The sequence below is a fragment of the Lactuca serriola genome, chromosome 8, assembly GCF_051521515.1.
Source record: "Lactuca serriola cultivar US96UC23 chromosome 8, Lser_US96UC23_V15, whole genome shotgun sequence".
NCBI classification, from domain to species: Eukaryota; Viridiplantae; Streptophyta; class Magnoliopsida; order Asterales; family Asteraceae; genus Lactuca; species Lactuca serriola.
Window position 1 is genome coordinate 109628969 of NC_136415.1, and position 18698 is coordinate 109647666.

Genomic DNA, 18698 nt, shown 5'->3' on the forward strand with positions numbered 1-18698 from the left:
GGCCTATGATGTATTATTTATGCTTATGATCAGTATCAAACATGACATCCCGAGTCTTTTTAATGATATACATTTCTACGGAAATGCTTTTGATAAATCTTTATCATATTTTGTTTTGGGACAAATTCCGCACACTTTTATTTAAATTGTTACTCTGATTTTTAAACAAAGCATAAACAAAATCGGTTTTTTCCGGCCGTGAAAATGGGGATGTCACAGTTGGTATTAGAGCATTAGTTTAAGCGAACTAGGAATTTGTAGGATTTCTAGACTTAAACTTAGAATGTGAAGCGATGATTGTGAGGTGTGAGCACTAGCTTATTTTAGGAATTATGCCTCAAATGATTTTATGTGCTAAATGCCTTGTGCCTGGCATGCTATTATTTTTTTGGATCTATGGTCTGTTGCCGACCGGATCTAGAAACCTTATGTGTTTAGGATTCTAAACGTACGACTACGATACTAGAACTAGCATGTAAACGTTTCGGAGAGATAAGGATGATTTGAACATCAATCCTAAATAAAAATCTAAATTCACCTTATTCGGTGTATAGATCAAGATGGAAAGGACCCGTAGCGGAAACGTGAATGCAAATGGGAACAGAAACCAATCCCCAGTGATTGAGCAAATACCAGTTGTGGAAGCCATTTCTGAGCCAATAACAATGGCCGGAGTGCAAGCGATGATCCAGGCGATGTTGGATCGTCAAATGGAGGAAACCAAACGTTTGCTCCAGCAAAATCGAGAGGAAGCGACTATTCAGATCGAACAGCCCGAGTTGAACGAAGGGCAGACTGAGGAGGGAGACTACAGTGGAACTGTTGGTCAAGTCAACCCAACAATAGTTCAACAAAACAACCAAGATGACGGAGTTGAAAGGAATGGATGCAAGTACAAGGATTTTCTGACTTGCAAGCGATCGACTTTCACGGGAAAGGAAGATCTGATCGGGGTCATGGATTGGATCTCGGAGATGGAGTTAGCCTTCATGATGTGCGGTTGCAGAGGAAAACTACAGACCACGTTTGCAATGCGTCAGTTTCGAGGAGGCGCTGTACGTTGGTGGAATACCTTAGGGAAGACTTTAAGCCCCAACGAGCCCCTGCAACTGACATGGGCAGAATTTATGGTGCAATTCAAACGAAAGTACTACTCAGCTCAAAACTTGCTCGAGCTAGAGAACCGGTTCCTAACCCTGAAGAAGGGGAGCATGTCAATCGATGAATACACGAACAACTTCACAAAAAAGATGGAGTTTGCCTTGCGTCTTGTTCCGGATGAGCTGACAAAGATCGACAAGTACGCTAAGGGACTCCCATGAGAGTATGCAGTGCCAGTGCGTCAGGCACCTACTCTGGAGGCAGCTATCTGGGCTGCCAAGTCTGTGGAGGATATGATTAAGGGAAAAGCTGCCAGCAGAGTTGAGGTTGGCGAGAAGAGGAAATTTGAAGGGTCTGTTAAACCCAACAAAAAGAAGAGCAAGTTCGGTTCAAAGAAGTTCGGGGGAGGAGGAAACGAATTGAAATGGTGCGAGAAGTGCAAGAAGAAGCACTCGGGAAAATGTAGTGATGAAGTAACCTGCTACAAGTGTGGGAAAACGGGGCACTATGCCAATGAGTGCACCATCAACAAGAGGGTGTGCTACGAGTGCCATGAAGAAGGGCATATTGCTAAGGATTGCCCAAAGAAGAAAGATGCAGGAAGACCCAACATACCACCAAAGCCGAAGGCGAGAGCCTTCCAAATGACACTCGAGGCTGCGAAGGAGGCAGCAGACGTCGCTTCAGGTACCTTTCTTGTAAATGGTTTGCCTGCAAATATACTATTTGATCCCGGAGCCAACTACTCCTTTGTGTCGCATAAATTTGGTGGGAAATTAGCATTGACTGTAGAAAAACTTGATAATGCCCTGATTATAGAAATTGCCAGTGGCAAGTTCGTATATGTTAGTAATCGTATTAAGAACGTAGTCATCGACCTAAACGGAAACGAATTCCATGAGGAGCTGTTACCCATAGAGTTAAACGGTTTCGACATCGTTTTGGGTATGGATTGGCTTAGCGCGAACGACGCCGAGATATTATGCCGAAAGAAGATAGTAAGGGTAAAGCCACCCTGAAAGGAATCATTTATGGTGTACGGGGACAAACTCAGAGTGAATTCTGGAATCATCTCCCTGATGAAAGCCAGGAAATGTTTGTCCAAAGGATGGCATCATACTTGGCATTTGTAATCAATGCTAAGAAAGAAAAGAAAGAGGTGCAGAATATACCGGTTGTGTGCGATTATATGGAAGTCTTTCCCGAAGATCTTCCCGGATTACCACCTGAAAGGCAAGTGGAGTTTCGGATAGACTTGTTACCAGGTACAACACCAATAGCAAAAGCACCTTGCTGATTAGCACCGACGGAGATGAAGGAGCTTATGACGCAACTTTAGGAGCTGTTGGACAACGGTTTCATTCGACCTAGTTCATCACCCTGGGGAGCTCCAGTGTTATTTGTAAAGAAGAAGGATGGAAGCATGAGAATGTGTATAGACTACCGAGAGCTGAACAAGGCAACGGTGAAGAACAAGTATCCATTGCCGAGGATTGACGACCTATTCGATCAGTTGCAAGGTTCGAGCTACTTCTGAAAGATCGATCTTAGGTCGGGATATCATCAGCTGAAAGTGAGAGATCAGGATGTTGAGAAGACTGCATTCAGAACGAGATATGGACACTACGAGTTCTTGGTTATGTCGTTTGGACTAACCAATGCTCCAGTAGCATTAATGGATTTCATGAATAGGGTTTGTAAACCATTTCTCGATAAATCTGTGATAGTGTTCATCGATGACATTCTGATCTACTCGAAAAGCCAAGAGGAGCATGGCAAGCATCTACGGGAAGTGTTAAAGAAGGAGAAGCTTTACGCAAAGTTCTCTAAGTGTGATTTTTGGATCCGAGAAGTCCAATTCTTGGGTCATGTGGTTAACCAAGAATGGTTAATGGTTGACCCAACAAAAATCGAAGTTGTAATGAAGTGGGAACGTCCAAAGAGTCCAACGGAGATCCGAAGCTTCCTAGGATTAGCCGGATATTACCAACGATTTATCCAAGGATTTTCTTCGATAGCTGCTCCATTAACAACGTTGACCCACAAAGGAGCTACGTATACGTGGAGTGAGAAGCACGATGAGGCATTCAAGAAGCTAAAGAAGAAGTTATGTGAAGCACCGATACTTTCTCTACTCGATAGAGTTGAAGACTTCGCGGTTTATAGTGACGCATCTGGAGTCGGGTTAGGTTGTGTTCTGACTCAAAGAGAAAAGGTGATAGCATACGCATCTCGACAATTGAAGGAGCACGAAAAGAACTACCCCACTCACGATTTGGAGTTGGCAGCGGTAGTTTTCGCTCTAAAGATATGGAGGCATTACCTCTACGGCACGAAGTGCAAGTTGTTCACTAATCACAAGAGTCTCCAGTATCTCTTTAATCAGAAGGAGTTGAACATGAGGCAACGACGTTGGCTAGAGCTACTCAAGGACTACAACTGTGAGATACTTTACCACTCTGGTAAAGCAAATGTTGTTGCTGATGCTCTCAGTCGGAAAGTCAACCTTGAAAGGAAAAGGCCAAGAGCGTTGAGAATTGAAGTTGTCTCGACGATTGTGGAAAGTATCAGGAAGGCTCAGGAAGAAGCTTTAGAGAAGAATGACCGAAAGGAAGAACGTTCGGGCAAAACATTAGTATTCAGAACAAACAATCGAGGACTGAAGGTATTCCAAGATCGGATTTGGGTACCTAAGACGGGAGGAATAAGAGATCTTCTGATGGAAGAAGCACACAAGACCATGTACTCAATTCATCCTGGTAGCACTAAAATGTATAGGGACCTAAAACCCTACTACTGGTGGCCCACGATGAAGCTCAATGTTGCGAAGTATGTGGCCGAGTGTGTGACATGTGCAAGAGTTAAGGCACAACATCAGAAACCGTATGGGAGTTTAGAACCTTAACCTGTACCCATGGGTAAATGGGAAGACATCACCATGGATTTTGTGACTAAACTACCTAGGACGAAGAACGGACACGACATGATTTGGGTAGTCGTGGATCGTTTCACCAAGAGTGCACACTTCATAGCAGCCAACGAGAAGTGGTCTATGGATAGGCTCGCAAATGCTTACGTGAAGGAAATTGTAAGACTTCACGGTGTTCTTCTTACGATTGTATCAGATCTTGATATTCGTTTCACGTCGAGGTTTCGGAGGAGTCTACAAGAGGAATTGGGTACGAAATTATGTTTGAGTATAGCCTACCGTCCGCAGACTGATGGTTAGAGCGAAAGAACGATTCAATGACTTTTGAAGTTGGGGATTTGGTTTTGTTGAGAAGTTGAAAGTGATTAGGGAAAGGATGTTAGCAGCTCAGGATCGTCAAAAGAGCTATGCTAACAAGAAAAGACGACCAATGACTTTTGAAGTTGGGGATTCGGTTTTGCTAAAAGTCTCACCGTGGAAAGGACTTATACGATTTGGAAACGAGGGAAGTTGAGTCTAAGGTTTATTGGACCGTTTAAAGTTCTTCAGAAGATTGGGAACCAAGCTTACAAGCTAGAATTGCTCGAAGAACTCGATGGTATTCACAACACCCTCCATGTGTGTTATCTGAGGAAATTCACGGGAGAAGTTCCCGACATAATTCCAATCTCAGAATTAAGGATGGATGAGAATAAAAGGCTGATCGAAGAGCCTGAGGCAATTGTTGACCGTAAGACTAAGAAGTTACGACACAAGATGGTCGACTTAGTGCTAGTCCGATGGAAACATTCGAATGGGCCGAATCTCACTTGGGAAACAGAGGATGACATGATGAGTCGCTATCCACATCTGTTTGCTGATGCATGATTCCGAGACGGAATCATCCTAAAGGGGAGATAATTGTAACGTCCGGGTTTCAGGGCTAAGCATTTTTGACAATGTAATAGTCTAGGTCAACTCTTGTAACTCTTTTTGAAGTAATAAAGATGAAATATTTGAGCATTATGTGAATTATGTGTATTTATGTGCTTATTATTTAATTATAAATGTGTAACTAATAAAGAATAAAAATAAGCGTCAAAAGTAAAGTGTGAGATAATTCCAATATCTTTATATAAAGTTGTAGTGGTCGAAACAAGGATTTCGGGGATATAAAGAACGCCGAAATCCGAGTTATAACGAAGAAGTTATGACCCATCGAAGTTTCGCGACGGAACCGGCACGATATCGGGAAGCGTAAATAACGAATTTACGATAGAGCGAGATTTAGCCTTAGCGATCTAAAAAAAAGTCGTATAATACATTAAACTAAGAACATCGATAAAAGGAACACCCAAATCTGACTTTGTATGAAGAAGTTATGATTTTTCGAAGTTTCGGATTAGCAATGTACAGTCCGAAATTCAAATATTAGATCGAGCGGTTTTTAGCCGACCCGACCTGAACGAGAATCGAAGATCTCGTTAAGAGTAGCGTAACGAGAAAAAGATGGGCGAAAACAGACGTCGGATGAAGAAGTTATGATAATTTAACGGACCAATCATGTCCCGGCCTGTTAATAATATAAAATTTAAAATTGATTCAAAATTAGCCGACGGAGTCTAAACGAAAGTTGTAGAGTACGTTCCCACCTTCGTGTGGATATAAAGAACATCGAAAACGGAGCTCGTATGCGAAAGTTATGATTTTTAGAAGTCGAGAGTGAAATTTGCGAAATCTGATGCAAAAATGATGACGTGGCATGATCTAGGCGGTTCCTTGTTGCCCACGACTTGCTTCGGATGGGTGACAACTGGCTCGCTACGCAACGTGTACAAGAAGAGAGCGCCCCGCGTTCGGAATCGCTTGGCTTCAGAAGGTCCACGTCGCACCAAGGAGGCTCGGATATGTGGCTGTACGAACGAGGTGTTACGCCCAGCATAGGTCCGAGGTACACCCAACGTACTAAGGCCTTGCAGGCTATAAAAAGGCAGCGAGGGCAGCCATTTTTCTTGCACCAAAACTCACTCTCTCTCTAAGAACTTTCTCTCTCTAGCCCCTGTTGAGTCCCCTAAAGTCTAGGTGAACCCCTAGCACCCTAAGGAAGCCCCGAGGCTCCCGAAGTCCCGAGAAAAAGGGTCTTTCGGTTTCGAAACGCTGCTCCAAATAAAATCCCAGTTTTCTTTAAAGTCCGCTGTAAGTGAGCTACGGTTACGCAATTTTTAATATAGCTTTCAAATAATTATAGTAATGTTATTAGGTCGTTAAAATAATTATTTGGGCTATTATTATGTGTTATATTGAGTGTTATTTAATGCTTATATAATAATAATAATAGCTAGCCTATTAATTAGTCACGGTTATCATTAGACTAAACCCTAGTGGTATTGGTACTAGGTTTTATCGAAGGAAAATTGTTTTGAGAGTATCGAAGCGCTGTCCGAGTGCTGAGTCACCACCTTTCAAGTGAGTGCATAGTTACTTTCAGCTTACACATAGATATGAAGTATTTTTATATAAATTACGTGCTATGTGTGTGCATATTATCTGAATACTTGCTATCTATGCTGGATGAACATTTTTATACATGTTTTCAATGATTTAAATTGTATATCTATTTTATATCTACGAAAATGTTGGGGTAAAACATGGGTAGATGTATTAGTTGCTGTGTGATAAAATGAAATAATGAGAGGCCTCGTTATAGATGTTATTGATGATCCAGTCGTCTAACGGAGTATAGATGACGACCACAGACTATTCTAGACAGTCCAGTGGAACACTGGCAGGCTCGCAACCTGTAGGTGTTTATTTGAACTGTGTGCTCACCAGATGTACTCCATCCCCCACATGGTTGCCTTAAGGACATTTATTGCTGAGGAATCCCCTTAGCAGTAGTGTCCATCCCGGTGATAGTCCTTAGACTAGGTCCCATGTGTTAGATGTTTTAGGGACGTAAAGTGAGGATATCGGGAACGGGTAATCGGGTTTGTTTGGTTTGATAAAGCTAATAAACTTATTTATTGTGGGTTGAAACCTCTATGTGCTCACCAGGCTCCCAAGCCTGACCCACTCTTGTATTACAGGTAGTGGCGCATGAGCATAGATGTGATGTCTTAGGATGATAGATTAAGGGATTTTAGGCCTGTAAATACAGAATAATGTAGTAAGGCCTATGATGTATTGTTTATGCTTATGATATGTATCGAACATGACATCCCGAGTCTTTTTAATGAAATACATTTCTACGGAAATGCTTTTGATAAATCTTTATCATATTTTGTTTTGGGGAAAATTCCGCACACTTTTATTTAAATTGTTACTCTGATTTTTAAACAAAGCATAAACAAAATCGGTTTTTTCTGGCCGTGATGGGGATGTCACAGTAACCATCCTCTGATAGTTGATTCTTAAATCGTTGAACCTCTAGAACTCCTTCACATCGATCTCTGCGATCAATCAACCATAACCAGTCTTCACCACAAGAAATATATTCTGGTCATAGTTGATGACTTTACTCATTTCACTTGGGTCTTCTTTTTGTATACTAGAGTCAGATACACCACAGACCATGATTAACTTCATCAAGGAAATAGAGCTTCAGATCAAACTACCAGTCAGACATATAAGAAGTGATAATGGTATTGAGTTTACTAATCAGCTCTTAAATAGCTTTTCGGTCGCCAAGGGAATCAGACACAGCTTCTCGACACCTTACACACCACAACAAAATGGAGTAGTGGAGAGAAGGAATAGAACATTGGTCGAATCAGCTAGATCGATGCTTAATTTTGCCAACTTACCTCGTTATTTATGGGCGGAAGCAATGGCAACTGCATGTTGTGTTCAAAATCGAAGCGTCATTTGCAAACGCCTCAACAAGACTCCCCATAAAGGTCTTAACAATCGAAAACCCAATATGTGATTCTTTCACATTTTTGGTTGGAGTTGTTTTGTGTTCAATAACAAGGATCATCTAAACAAGTTTTTATCGATGTCTGATGAAGGCATCTTCCTGGACTATTCAACCAATAAGGTTGCATACAGGTTTCTTATATGGCATACAAGACTAATAGTCGAAAGCTATGATGTCAAATTCAATGACTATTATGTCCGCAACACTGCTCCTTCAAAAGAAACAAATTTCATTATAGAAAGTGACATACCAACCTCCTTGGGTCCGTTAAACATAGTTGAAGTGAACTATGATGACCTCTTCGATCCCGCAGAGATAGCTCGTTCTTTAGAAATTTTGGTGTCTACGATAGGACAACAACAACATGTAGAAGTATCTAGACCAATCCTGTCTGAAGGAACATCATTCACTACTTCCACCACATCGGTTGAGGGGGAAAGTTCAACTCCTTTAGAAATTACAACCATTGAGGTTCCAATACTTGAAGATGTTATTCAAACACCTATACACAATCTGATCAATCCATCAACCGTGTATGAAGACACTGAAGATGAAGAAGTTAAAAATATTGATACAAGAACGGATCCAAGGATTTTTAATCACTCGTCAGTCCAAGGGGAACCTACGTCACTGGTTCAGGAGGAACCGTCATCGGTTCAGGGGAACTCCCATCTTCAATTTAAAGGGAACTTCCACTACCAACCGCAGAACCAATCCCAACAGTTCAAGATTCATCTGCGGTTTGCTCTTAAATCAAGAGGGAACTACCTTCTTCAAACATACCCAAAGACTCCTCTGATGTAGAGGATATTCCCTTAAATGCAGCTGCAGACCATCAGCAATAACATCTACATATTTGGACGAAAGATCACCCACCGGGTCAAATCATTGACAATCCATCTTTAGGTATTCAAACTCTTTCTTCTTATGATTTAAATAACCATTGTCACTATCCAGCCTTCATGTCATCGGTCGAGCCTAGAACCATAAAATAAGCACTTATGGAGCCTGATTGGATCATTGCAATGCAAGAGGAACTGGCTGAGTTTGAACGAAATAAAGTTTAGAAATTGGTACCGAAGCCAAAAGGTCACACTATTATTGGTACAAGATGGGTTTACAAGAGCAACTTACATGAATCCGGTGTGGTGGTATGAAAAAAAGCAAGCTTAGTTTCAAAGGGGTATAGTCAACTCGAAGGTGTCGACTACGATGAACATATGTACCAGTTGCAAGGATAGAAGCCATACATATGTATGCAGCTCATAAAAACATCAAGGTCCATCAGATGGATGTGAAGAGTGCTTTCCTTGATGGCAAACTAAAAGAGGAAGTATATCTATAACAACCTCCAGGCCTCTAAAGCTCAGAATTTCCAAATCATTGTTACAAGTTGGAGAAAGCGGTCTATGGGTTAAAGCAGGAACCTAAAGCTTGGTATGAGACTCATTTAGAGTTTCTTGTCAATTCAGGGTACAAAAGAGGTGTGATAGATCCCACTCTGTTTATATGATGAAATGACAAACATTTGATAGAAGCCATACATATGTATGCAGCTCATAAAAACATCAAGGTCCATCAGATGGATGTGAAGAGTGCTTTCCTTGATGGCAAACTAAAAGAGGAAGTATATCTATAACAACCTCCAGGCCTCTAAAGCTCAGAATTTCCAAATCATTGTTACAAGTTGGAGAAAGCGGTCTATGGGTTAAAGCAGGAACCTAAAGCTTGGTATGAGACTCATTTAGAGTTTCTTGTCAATTCAGGGTACAAAAGAGGTGTGATAGATCCCACTCTGTTTATATGATGAAATGACAAACATTTGATGCTTGTCCAAATCTATGTGGATGATATCATCTTCGGTTCAACAAATCAAGGAATGGTGGATGAATTTGCCAAGCTCATGACAAGCAAATTTTGGATGACCATGAGTAGAGAGATTAATTTCTTTCTAGGTATTCAAGTTAAACTAGTCCCTCAATGTATATTCATCCATCAAGAGAAATACACCACAGATGCAGATCATGTCGAGTGCAGACTCGATCGAAAGAGCACTTCGGGTGGATATCAGTTCTTGAGTGGAAGATTAGTTAGTTGGTCTTCAAAGAAACAACTTTTGGACTATGGGTACAGGATGTTGCGAGTACCCATCTATTGTGACTCAGAGAGTGCAATAGCGATTTCTCATAATCCTATTCATCACTCGAAGACGAAACACACAGAACAACGGTATCACTTCATCAAAGACCACATCCTCAAAGGTAACATTGAACTTATTTTGTGCCAACTCATGAGGAAACAGTTGATATTTTCACCAAGGCACGTGACTCCACAAAACTGAATGGATTTTTGGAAATGTTAGGGATGATGAACCCTGAACTGTAGTTCTTCTTGAAATGATAGGTACCGCATACCTTATTAGGTCTCCGAGTGTGAATAAACTACTTCTTTTCTTTTAAAAAACAAAAGTCTTGAAGCACTTTACTCACTGCGGTTTCTTTCTAGAATAAATGATATAGTATACACTTCATAATTTCTCTTCGGTATACTTTGTACACTAAAGTCAGTTATGATCTATATACTCCTTGGGTCTCATCATTTCTTTTATGTCTAACCTTTATGATCGAGTTTGTTTTGAGTCCTCATCTACCGCATACGAATTAAATGAACACGCGGTCATCACATCATAGATGCTTTAAATTACAATGTGTGTTACTTAATGAAATTAAAACATTCTTCAAACATTCAATTATTCACACATGATTTTTCAGTCATCTTTAAAGTGACTTTCCTCAGTCACGCCTATTTTTGGATAAAAAGTAAATAAACCGATTTTCCTTAAACAAAATATTTTTGAAAACCCTTTCCAATCACATCAAGCAACCGTTGGGGTCTAATCTGTTCCACTTCCCAATTTTTTACAATGGAGAAAACCATTTCTCACCCCATGTTTAAATGGGTGTCATCATCGGCCTGCAAAATAATAAATGCTCCTGTTTTCCTGGAAAACATTGCTTTTTTATTTATGGTAATTTAATGTGATAATGGTAAAAACCCAAAGGTTTTTAGCTTTAACAACTATAACTAAGTCAGTATTAATGCTTTTAGAAATCTGAAGGTATAAAAATCCTCTTTTCTTCCCAAGAGAGATTTTATGCCTTTTGCACTTTGATCAGACAAACTTCATCTTATTCACCTTCTTGCAAAAACTCTTTCAACCAAGTTCTTCAAACTTTTTTGCAATAATGGTGAAATCCGGCTTATCGAAGAAACAATCCAAAGCTTGTGGTTCAGCACGAACAACTGGGTCTGAATCAACGATTAAAGACCTAACTCCATCAATTACAGCTAGTAATTACAGAGGAATTTTTTAAGATCACAACTCATACAATGAAGCAATCAAACTCATAATCAAGTTTCTCCCAACTCACCCTCTATTTGGAGCCTTTGATTCCTTTACTGAAGTTTTTCCATAAGAAGTTCTTTTCAAGTGTGCATTCTCTGCATTCAGACCTAATGACAAGCCTCAAGAAGTTCATCTCAATCTCATCGATGATTCTCTGGTGGTTTTGACTAAACAAAAATTCCTTGCTGCAATCAACTTAAGGGTGTGTCCTTCAACCAAGTTCTACTCTCCAAGCACCTCAGATGTCTTCTCTGCACATTACCAAATGCGGTACCAGGTCAAACTCAAAGGAGTCAGTGAATTCAAGAAGAGAAAATTGCTAGATGTTTTGCAATTTGTGTGTCACTTTGTGATCTATTGTTTGTCAGGTAGAACCGGAGGGATGGACAACATTAGAAAACAATTAATGGACATTGTATGGAGTATTTTCACTAGCAATCCTATTAACTATGGGCAAATCATCTGGGAAGACTTCGTGCAGTAAATCTCCAAGGCTTCCCCGAAGGAAGGCATGCAAACTCACTTTTGCTAGGTTCTGGTCCTTATGCCTTGTGGATCGTCACAAGGATGCAAACCCCAACATGGGAAACGACACCAATCTCTTTTCAGCACATGATCTTAAAAGGTACAATCCCTCTAAGGACCAATCTATTTTTAGTCTCATTCGTCGTTTGCCTATGTATATTCTCGAGTCCATTGGACTTACTACAATAGAGCTTGATCATATTATGGCTATGATTGATATTGCCCCATATCACTCTTCCCCACTAAGGCCCAATCATCCTACCGCAGTACATGACCCATAGCTAAAACCAAAAAGGGTTAAATCCCTTGTTATCTCGAGAAAAACACCTGTGAATGTTGTTACTAAGGGAGTTGGTCCCTTAAGGAAGAAAAAGGATAAGACCGCAAAGCCTACTCCTAAAGCTCAACCTTCTCCTTCCAAGGCTCATGACCTACCTGTTAATGTCAATGATGACAACCAAGATGAGCCTTGAGAATCCATCGACATTTTTAGAAGGAAAAAGTTAAAGCTTACCCCTAGTAACAGCCAAATGCAAACCAAGGCAAATGTCGGAGTCTCTCAAAAGACTCCTACAACCATTCGAGTCACCGTAGACTCACCTGAAAATCCCTAACTCACCACTTTGATACAATGAGTGTATCAGTTTCATCTCAAATTGGAGACAGACCCCCATCTGGAGCCCAAGTGGATCCAGATGTTAATACTTGCCCTAAGGTCTCTAGGGCTTCACGCCTGCATGTTATTACTACCAAGGATTTACAATCCACATTTCTTCATGTCACACATATAGATCATGTTGGGTTTTAGTTCAAAAATAGTTTCATAAACTAGAAAAATACAGCAACAGAAGACTTTAATTTTTTTGAAATAACATAAACATTTTATACCCAACAAAGATCTCCTTGCAATTTATAGAAAGATAAAATACCAACCGTATAAAGGATGAAGAAATAACAACCTTGTTATTCTTTGGATCCTATTGGGAGGCTTGGAAGTTGATGAAGAAGATGGAACCTTTGAGACACCAGCAATGACTCAGCTTGATGTAGATGCTAGTCCAAAACTCTTAACTCTTAAGCTTGATGTTCTTATCAAAATAAGAACACAAAGAGAGCAAAATATGCAAGTATTCTTCAAGTTTTCTAACCAAAAGTAGAGGGAGTGAGAGAGTGGATGCAAGTGGCGGCCATTATGCAAGAGTGAACCTAAGACCTAATTGCCCCCCCCCCCCCCCCCCCCCCGATGCTTTTAAGCCATGCCTTCTTTCCCTTTAAAATAATCAAAAGTCCATAACATGCTTCCTAGAAGCATGTTCTGGTTTTAATAGTATTAAAGAAGTCAAACTTGGTAAATTTTATAAACTATCTTATAAAATATAAACCTTAACCTTTTGATAAAAGACAAAAAGTCCTTTTGGTCCAAAATGTTTTACATGACTTAATAAATCATACCATATGATATATTATGTTACTTGCTAATGAAAACTATTATTTCGATGAAATAAATCATTTCTAATTGAATTATAGGAGTTTATTGAGTATTTATTAAATTTAGCTTCTAATAAATTATCAATTATATCAAGTTGTTGTTAGTGTGACCCATTAGTATCATATGTTAATTAGCAATATCACTTTAATGTGAATCTTTATTATACTAGACCTTTCAATCTCCCACTTGCTCAAGACTAATATTAGACTGATATAGACAGTGGTGAACGTCTTGCAACATTTTACTTCCCCCAACAACATACGACTTTGTGCCATTCTATCAACGCCCAATTCCCAAAAAGCTCAAAGCTACAATTGGTGTATAAGGTAAGTTTATCACTTATCCCTTTTCTATAGACATCATGTTGAACATGAGACATGGATCGCGATCAATCTCGTTAGTTTTTCAACTTTTGGTAAGACACCTTATATGTTTAACTCTCAACACATAAGAAGAACAAATCCCATCTTGACTACATACGCCTCTTGCATAGTTTACACCATATCTGAAAGTGGCTTTTATAACCATCCGGTTAAGGAACAACATTTGACCATATCAAAACATAGTAATCCCTACACTTAAGTCCCACTATGTATCTCAGGTTTTAAGGATACAAATATAGTACCTTTTCATTAAGTATAATTCATGATAGTGATCCATAAGATGATCTTGATTCGTCTCAGTTCAATACTAGTTCTCTGACAAGTACCTATGAAACTTGGTTACAACCACTTGCCGACTTTTATCTAGTGAGAGTCAACCAATCCAATTCATATTAGTCTTACTTTATAATTTCTCCTATAATTATAACCGACTATGAACTTTTAGAATAATAAGATTATTCATGGATTAAACATGTTAATATAGAGCACAACAAGTATTAATGTGATGATCAAATAGTTGTTGTTATAATGTTCCAATATCCAAATACCAAATCAAAATCAAAAACCCATTTCTAGAATAATAAAGTCATATAGCTGAGGTGTGACCATTCATACTTAGCTCAAAAGAATAACTTTATCAATGGATCTGAAAAAAATTAATTTGTGTGAATTTTATGAATACTATCATCTCCATACTTAACTTTTCTCTAAGTGTATTTAAATATCTTGGAGAATATGATTGGTGTTCTTTCGTGACATAGAGTCTCTTAGCTTGATTAAGTATACTCTCGAAGTCACAAAGATTTCTATGTAATTCTTGAATGGCAGAAATCACCATAGTTTTTCAATGACCCCATTAACCCAATCATAATTGAATTCAACTTCTAAAGTAGCATATTCTTATTTTGTATTAGATTGTGTCATTATATTTTGTTTGGACCTCATTCCAACAAAATTTAATCTTCATTCCATAATGAAGTCAAACTCCAACTATAATTCATAATTATTTATATTTATTTAGAAATTAACAACTTGTGTAGATCTTTCCATAAAGATCCTTTCTAAACTGATTGTCTCATATACATTCTCTTAGTTCTTCTAAAGTACTCTTAGAATGCTCTTTTAGTCATCTAGTGACTTAACCATGTATTCAATTAGTATCCTATGACATTCTTGTAGCATGATCAAATACCATGTCTTATGCATCATATGGCGTAAATGATGAATTCATTTTCCAAGAAAATAGAATATAAATCATTCCATCTAGTTCAAACCTATGAACTATGTACTTTTGAGGTTAGCTCAAAATGGTGCCATATGACAATGCAAAGAATTCTCCAAAAGAATATTGTGTCTTGATCCCTTTCAAGATATTGCCAATATATTTATAAGGACATGAAACTTTTAACATTCATTTTATCTATCCCTTATAGAATTACATTCCAAGAATGTGTCTTCTCCTTCCTAAGTGTCTCATTTTACAAACACTTCCCAAGTCAAGGTGAAAAGGACCTTGCTTAGTCAGAATGTGATTTCAAATGATTAAGTATGTCTCATTCATACAAGATTAGGAATTTCACTATGATCCCACTAGTTCTTAGTAAACACACATGTTCTATTCATTTTGATGTAAAAACATACCTTTTGGTTTTACATTAAAATGATGATTGCAATGTTAAGATGTTTGCTTTATATCTATAAGTGGATCTCAAGCTCTACACACTTTGTTAGGATAACATGGATTAAGAAAACATCCAGGCTAATCTGTATAGATATCTTCCAGTAGATGTCTATTAAGAAAATTGGTCTTTCTTGACATCTATTTGCCATATCTTATATTAAAAATATAAATTTATAGTAAATAATATCCTTATTGATCTAATCATAGCTACTTGTGAAAAAGGTTTGATCACAGTCAATGTCATGAGTATGATAAGGACCACAGTCAATGAGTGCGAAAAAAAATCCCTTTTACTACAAATCTTTCTTTAAATGTGTATGTGTGACAACTCAAATTTTTTTTGCTTTGAAAGCTCAGTCAGTCAACTCAACTCAGTGGCACACTCATTCCTGCTATCATTTAGCACAATTTAGAGTCTGTTTGAGCGTTTTGAGCCTAGTACACTTATGGAATAAGTGTTGGGATTTATCTGCTAAAGCCACGGTACAAGATGCAAGCCTTAAACTCCAACATGTGGAGTTTACGGCCGTAAACATGGAGTTTACGGTCGTAAACTCAACCCTGGCCGTGAACTCCCTTATATAACCTCATACCCTTCATTTTCCTTCATTATTTCATTCCCAACTCAAGAACACTCCCAAATCCTCTCAAGTATCATCCCGATTTTCATCCTAGATCATCAAAAGTTGTAAGTGTTCTTCTTTTAGATTGATGTTAATCCTTCTTAACTAGCATCATCTCATGATTTCATCCATAAAAAAAATCATGTTTTCTTAGATCTTCAAGTTTCACCAAGAACACACACTAGTGTTCTTGGCCAAAACCGACCATTTCAAGCTTTTAGATCGTAAGTACTCTTCCCTATACTTCATATCCGGTTAGGACTCATGCTTAGAGACTTGAAACACACATTTTCCCCAAGAACACCATGAGTTTACGGCCCAAGATCTTCCTTGGCCGTAAACTCAATGTTAGGGCATGTTTGAGCCCTAAAACCCTATAAGATGCAGAGCTAGTGACCCAGAACTCTTCCTTGATGATTGTATGACCTTAAACCACCCTCATTTCATAAATTCTATGAGATTACGGCCGTAAACTCCATGCTTGGCCTTAAACTCATCAAGAGCCTCTTATGGGTGGGTCTTTCTCATGCAAGTATAGAACAAAAGTCCCTAAAGCACCCCTATCCTTCAAAATCACTCTTAGCCATGTTTGACCATGAGTTTATGGCCGTAAACTCCCTTGGCCGTAAACCCATGGTAGTAAACTCATGTTTGTGCCATTTCACATTCCTTGTTGAATCACATGTGATTCCAACACTTGGTCAAAGTATTTCCTAGTTCTGAAAGGTGTTTCCTTTCATATAGTTGTTTATAAACACTATATTCATGCCAATATGTGTCATTATATGTCATTTAGGACCTATTGTGTCTCGGGACTTCATTCGTGGAACTTCTCATCCTTACACGCATACCCGTTTGAATCACCCACATCAAGCGAGTTCATACCCCGTAATGAATCTTTTAACTATTTTAAATGCTTTTAGGGGGGGGGGGGGGGAATACAAGTTGAACACAATGATAGTTGTGTAATTATTTGTTATAAATATTTTTCAAAATGTTGCTTATGTCGTCTATAAGTAGTCAAAACATTTCAAAAACTATTTTACAGTTATGTTTCTTTATAGTTTAAGAAAACTTCGTTTTAAAGTACAAGCATAACTTGGTAGTAAAATTAGTCTTTTCAATAACAGTTCAAGTAGAATACTAGTAGACTATAATGGGTATAGTCTAAGGGTTCAGTTCATACTCTATACAATACACGATAACAGAAAGAACATACTAAGATACTATAACAAGAGAAGATACTAAGATACTATAACTGAACGAACATACTAAGATGTTATAGCATGGAACAATTACAAAATCTAACTATACCAATGAATCACTAACACAATGTTCTAAACAAAAGGTGATAGTTATACTGGGTATACATGATCATATAATTTTAATGTGGATGTTCACGGCTTGCAATTGATTGCAGAGGTCGCGTTTGGTTCCCAGAATCTTTTAACAGAGAGAGCGTTTAGTATGGGATCTAGCCATCACATTATACCTTAATACTCAATTTAAGGCAATTAGTACAATAGTATTCACTTTATACAATACTACAGTACTTACATTTTACAAACGACAAACAGAACAGTTGGGTCTAGTACATTCAGTAGAAAAGGACCATAATACTAACCTTATGATTCCTTAATGTATACATTAAGGGATATATATATAAGTAGTATCCGACATGTAAGTGGATGTGTTCTTTCCGCTTCATTTCCTATTCCTTGTTTGGTTGTGGGCTAAGAGCATATTCACCCAACCTATTATCTATTTAATTTTAGTTATATATATGTTCTATACACATTAAGTCATCATAAGGGGTACCAGGTATGGGTCAAGTCATAGGAAACTAATTCAATGCACAGTCTTCTAGTACAAATCATACTTTTCAAATCAGATCTTTCAGTATACAAAACTAGAAACTGCCCGGTAAAGGGTTTAATCCATTTTATTAAACTAGTGTAGACTTAAAGGACTTTAGGTGATTGACTCTATAATACCTTAGTTTATACATCATGGTTATATATCATTAATACCCAACAGGTAGTTGGATGTGTGCTTTCAGCCTTATTTCCTGTTCCTTTTTTGGTTGTGGGCTTAGGGCAGATTCACCCAATTGACTATCTATTCGATATTGGATTATATATAGCCAATATAAACTAAGTAATTATAGAAGTAATCACTGTGGTCACTATTTTACTATAAGAAATAAGGGTTTTCTTAAAGAATCTTTTCATAAAATATAAAGGAACTATTACAACTAACTCCATGAGTAACAAGCGAATACACCAGGGTTATATACAACGAGGACCTAACAAACAATGGGATGTGTGCTATTCGCCTTACTTCCTGTTCCTTGTTTGGTTGTGGAGTTAGGAAAGATGCGTACAATCGATTGTGTGTTTACTTTGAGTTTTATATAACTTGTATCCATTTAGTACTCATAGAGAGGATTGTAGAATCATTTTTACGTATCTTTCATCAAATTAGTAAATATAGGATTTTCTGGAGGAACAGGCGAACTTTTCTAAAAACAGAACTTATAACTTACTACGTTTCAACTACATTTTTCAACAACTTTCTACAATTTACATACATCACTAAAATCTTATGAACTCACCAGCTTAATTGCTGACCAACACTTTTAAATAACTTGTGTTCTCAGGAAAGTA